The sequence below is a fragment of the Vulpes vulpes genome, chromosome 13 (genome assembly GCF_048418805.1).
Source record: "Vulpes vulpes isolate BD-2025 chromosome 13, VulVul3, whole genome shotgun sequence".
NCBI classification, from domain to species: domain Eukaryota; kingdom Metazoa; phylum Chordata; class Mammalia; order Carnivora; family Canidae; genus Vulpes; species Vulpes vulpes.
In genome coordinates, this window is record NC_132792.1 from 137,093,131 (window position 1) to 137,098,731 (window position 5,601).

Below are 5,601 nucleotides of genomic sequence, written 5' to 3' on the forward strand. Positions count from 1 at the left end.
ACATCTGCTTATTTCCTTAGGATAATTTCCTTAGATGTGGATTAACTAGATCCAAAAGAGGAAGGGGCAACATCTGGATCAAGAAAACATGTGGGGGTGGTGTGATTGGGTTGCTCAGTCCATTAAGCATTTGACTCTTGATTTTGGATCAAGTCACAATCTCAGGGGCATGTTCCTTTTTTTTTTTTTTTTTTTTTTCAGGGGCATGTTCCATATCTGTGCGGAGTCTGCTAGTTCCTGTCCTTCTCCCCCACTGTCTCGTGTGCCCACTCTGTCTCTCTCAAATAAATAAAATCTTAAAAGAGTGAGAAAAAGGAAAACAGATGAGGTGTTCGGGTGACTCAGTTGGTTAAATGTCTGAGTCTGGACTTTGGCTCAGGTCATAATCTCATGGTTGTAGGATGGAGCCCTGTGTTGGGCTCTGCTCCTTGCTGGGGGTGGGGCCTGCTTGGGATTGTCTCTCTTCCTCCCCCTCTACCCTTCCCCACCCTCATGCTCTTTCTCTCACTCTTGATCTCTTTTTATTTTTTTTTAATATTTATTTATTTATTTATTTATTTATTCATTCATTCATTCATAGAGACAGAGAGAGAGAGGCAGAGACACAGGCAGAGGGAGAAGCGGGCTCCATGCAGGGAGCCCGACACGGGACTCGATCCTGGGTCTCCAGGATCACATCCCGGGCTGCAGGTGGCGCTAAATTGCTGCGCCACCAGGGCTGCCCTTGATCTCTTTTTTTTTAAAAAAAAAAGGAAAGGGAAGGAAACTATTTTCCAGGGCACCTGGCTGGCTCAGTTGGTAGAGTATGCATCTTGTGATTTTGGGGTTGTGAGTTCGAGCTCATGTTGGGTGTAGAGATTACTTAGAAATAAAATCTTTAAATAAAAAAAAAAAGGCTTTCGTAGGAACCTCACAACAGATTTCGTCTTATATCTCATCTGCCATAACAGTGTAATATGGACATTCCTTAAGAGAAGATCAAAAGGGAGAAAATGTTGAGTGAGCCAACAAATGGAGTCCACCCTTACTGCTATACAGTTTTTCTACACATTATTTGTTGTTGTTTTTTTTTTTTTAATGGTGGCACTAGGGTTTCTTTTCTTTTCTTTTTCTTTTTTTTTTAAGATTTTATTTATTCATGAGACTCAGAGAGAGAGGCAGAGACACAGGAAGAGGGAGAGGCAGGCTCCATGCAGGGAGCCCGACGTGGGACTCGATCCCGTGACTCCAGGATCATTTCCCGGGCTGAAGACAGGCGCTAAACCGTTGAGCCACCCGGGCTCCCTGGCACTAGGGTTTCTTAAGCCGTGCCTCAGGTTGGGTGCTGGGCTTGCCCATGGTGCTCTTGATGTATTAGTGGATGTTGTATACCAGCTCATCATCTGTCATCTTCATGTGGCTTAGGGACCACTGCCAGACATAGCACCTTCTTCATTGGGATCTTGATCATGGTATTCACTTAATTGACTTTGACCATCATGTTCTCATTGTAGGTTAGCAAGGAAGGGAACTTGCTAGCCTTATTCAGGCTTGGGCCTAGGATTCACGGGATCTGTTTGATCAAAAATTCTTTTTTTTTTTTAATTTAAGATTTTTATTTATTTATTCATGAGAGACAGAGAAAGGCAGAGACATAGGCAGAGGGAGAGGCAGGCTCCCCCAGGGGAGCCTGTGGCAGGACTCGATCCCAAGACCCCTGGATCACTACCTGAGCTGAAGACAGACGCTCAACCACTGAGCCACCCAGGCATCCCAATAAAAAATTCTGATCAAACAGATCAAACCAGCTTCTTATTCCTTTTTTTTTTTTTTTTTAAAGATTTTATTTATTTATTCATAGAGACAGAGAGAGGCAGAGACACAGGCAGAGGGAGAAGCAGGCATCATACAGAGAGCCTGATGTGGGACTCGATCCAGGGTCTCCAGGATCACGTCCTGGGCTGCAGGCGGTGCTAAACTGCTGCGCCACCGGGGCTGCCCCAGCTTCTTATTCTTGTTGAGTTCCTTCAGCACTTCAGTGTCCATGTGGGGGATATTCTTGTGGAAAAAGCCTTGGTGTCCTCACAATGCTTCTGGTTTCCTAGGGCTCACGTGGAGAACTTGGGGAGGGGAGTGAACTTAAGCCTGATTGTGCTCAAGAAATGTTTGTCCTTGTGAGGGTCATACTGCTTCAAGCTGATCTGCAGCTCCACCATCTCTAACTTCTAGTGCTTTTGCTAGTTCTCAAGCAGGATTTCCTATACAGTCTCATAGCACTCTTTATTCTTTTTCATGGAGCACAGTCTTCTACAAGGCTTTTTTGGGAAAGGGGGACAGAGGGAGAGGGAGAGAGAAGATCCTTTTTTTTTTTTTTTTTAAAGATTTTATTTATTTATTCATGAGAGACACACAGAGAGAGGCAGAGACATAAGGAAAGGGAGAGGGAGAAGCAGGCTCCCTGTGGGGATCCCGATGTGGGACTCAATCCAGGGACTCTGTGATCACACCTTGAGCCAAAGGCAGATGCTCAACCACTGAGCCACCCAGATGTCCTTGGAAAGAGAATTTTAAAAATTTTTTTTTTTTTTAAATTTTTTATTTATTTATGATAGTCACAGAGAGAGAGAGAGAGGCAGAGACACAGGCGGAGGGAGAAGCAGGCTCCATGCACCAGGAGCCTGATGTGGGATTCGATCCCGGGTCTCCAGGATCGCGCCCTGGGCCAAAGGCAGGCGCCAAACCACTGCACCACCCAGGGATCCCATGGAAAGAGAATTTTAAACAGGCTCCATGATCTGGGCTGAAATTAAGATTTGAGTGCTTAGCTGACTGAGCCACCTAGGTGTCCCATCTCTTTCCCAGGTTTAACAATCCTGAAGTCACGTACAATTACTACTTCCAACTTGAAAACCTTCATCTCTGAGTGATAAAGAATTCTGTCTTGTCCAGATGTGGTTTAATTCAGTAGGTCTGGAGTCCAGCCCAAGGTTTTTTTCTAACAAGTTCCAGATAATGCTATGGTCCAGGAATCATGCATATTACACATCTATAGTATAATATCATAATCAAGAAATTGATAACTAATGTAATCTATTAACCTTTATAATCTGTTGACCTTATTCTAATCTATTGACCTTATTTATTGACCTTTCACTAGTTTTATACTCGTATTTGTGTTCATATGTGTATGTATATTCTGTGCAGTTTTATTACATGTGTAGATTTGTGTGATTACCACCTACAGTGAAGATACAAAGTAGTTCTATCCAAGAACTGGCTTATGTTATTCTTTTGTAGTGACCAGTATCTCCCTCCTTCATCCTATCACTCAACATTTGTCAGCTACCAATCTGTTCACCATTTCTATAGTTTCATAATTTCAAAAATGCTTTCATAAGTGAATTCATAAACTCCACATTTGCCCCTTTTCCCAGCCCCTGGCAAGCACTATTCTACTTTCTGTGAATTTGATTACATACCTTATGTAAGAGGAATCATGACTGGCTTTTGCATTTAGCCTAATGTCCTCTAGGGTCGTCCATATTGAAGTATATGTCATAATTTTCTTCATTTTAGAAGCTGAATAATAGTCCATTGTATGCATGTACTGCATTTATTTGTCCATCTGTCAATGGACACTTGGATTGTGTCCACCTCTTGACTATTGTGAACAGTGCTGCTTTGAACATGTGTGTGCATGAATATCTTTTTAATACTTTGTTTTCAATGCATTGGGGCAAATATGCAGAAATGAAATTGCTGAATCATATGGTAATTCTACTTTTAATTTTTTGATGAAACACCATACTGTTTTCCATAATGGGTGTACCATTTTATTTTATTTTAATTAATTTTTTTTAAGGATTTTATTTGTGGGACGCCTGCGTGTCTCAGTGGTTGACTGTCTGCCTTGGGCTCATGGTGTGATCCAAGGTCCTGGATGGAGTCCTGCATCAGGCTCCCCGTTGGGAGCCTGCTTCTCCCTCTGCCTATGTCTCTGCCTCTCTCTCTGTGTCTCTCAAATAAATAAAATCATTTAAAATATTTTATTTATTCATGAGAGACACAGAGAGGGAGAGAGCAAGCACAAGTGGGTGGACAGAAGAGGGAGAAGCAGACTCCCCACTAAGTAGGGAGCCCAGTGTAGGGCTTGATCCCTGGACCCTGGGATCATGACTTGAAGTAAAGGCAGACACTTGAGTGACTGAGCCACCAAGGTGCCCTGACTATTCCATTTTATATACTAACTACACAGGATTTGTAATTTTTCCATGTCCTTGCTGACACTTGCTGTCGTCGTCGTCTTCTTCTTCTTCTTCTTCTTCTTCTTCTTTTTCTTCTTCTTTCTTCTTCTTCTTCTTCTTCTTCTTCTTCTTCTTCTTCTTCTTCTTCTTAATTGGCATCATAATGAGTTTGAGATGGTATCCCCTTGTGGTTTTTGTTTGCATTTATCCAATGATTAGTAATGTTGGGCATCTTTTCATGTGCTTGTTAGCCATTTGTATATCTTCTTTGGAGAAATGTTTATTCAAATCCTTTGCCCATTTTTAAATAAGGTTTTTTGTTGTGATGGAGTTGTAGGAGTTCTTTATAGATTCTAGATCTTACCTTTCATCAAATATATGATTTGCAAATATTGCTCCCATTTCATAGGTTTTTTTTTTATTGTGTTTTGGTGCCCAAAGTTTTAAATCTTTTTGTTTTGTTTAGTTTTTTTTTTTTTAAGATTTTATTTATTTATTCATGAGAGACACAGAGAGAAAGAGAGAGGGGGGCAGAGACACAGGCAGAGGGAGAAACAGGCTCCATGCAGGGAGCCCGACGTGGTACCCGGTCCTGGGTCTCCAGGATCATGCCCTGGGCTGAAGGCGGCGCTAAACCGCTGAGCCACTGGGGCTGCCCTGCCCAAAGTTTTAAATTTTTAATTATTCCAATTTATTTTTACTTTTGTTGCCTGTGCTTTTGCTGTCATATTCAAGACATTATTACTAAATCCAATATGATGAAGGTTTTTTCCCTGTGATTCTTCTAAGAGTTTTATTGTTTTAGCTTTTCTGTGTAGTTTGTTTGATTTATCATTTGGTATCTTTGATTTGTTGAACCCTGTCAGTGTATCACCTCCAAAAACCTCAATAAAGATACACCTTTGAGGCTCTTATTGGGATGGAATTAAACTAATACAATCATTTGGAAAGAATTGGCAATTTTGTAGTATTCAAACTTCACATGTAGGAAACTATTATGTAAATTTATTTATTCATAGGTTTTTCTAATGTAGCTGATTAAATATTTGAAAAATTTTTATACAGGATTTGCATGTTTCATTATTCCTAGGTACAGTATGTTTGTTTATTTATTTATTTAAAAGATTTATTTATTTATGATAGACACACAGAGAGAGAGAGAAAGGCAGAGAGACACAGGAGGAGGGAGAAGCAGGCTCCATGCCGGGAGCCCAACGTGGGTCTCGATCCCAAGACTCCAGGATCGCGCCCTGGGCCAAAGGCAGGCGCTAAACCACTGACCCACCCAGGGAATCCTGGTACAGTATATTTAATTGCTATTCTAAATACTGTATGTCTCTATTACATTGTCTTACTGTTTTTTACTGGCTTTAAGGAA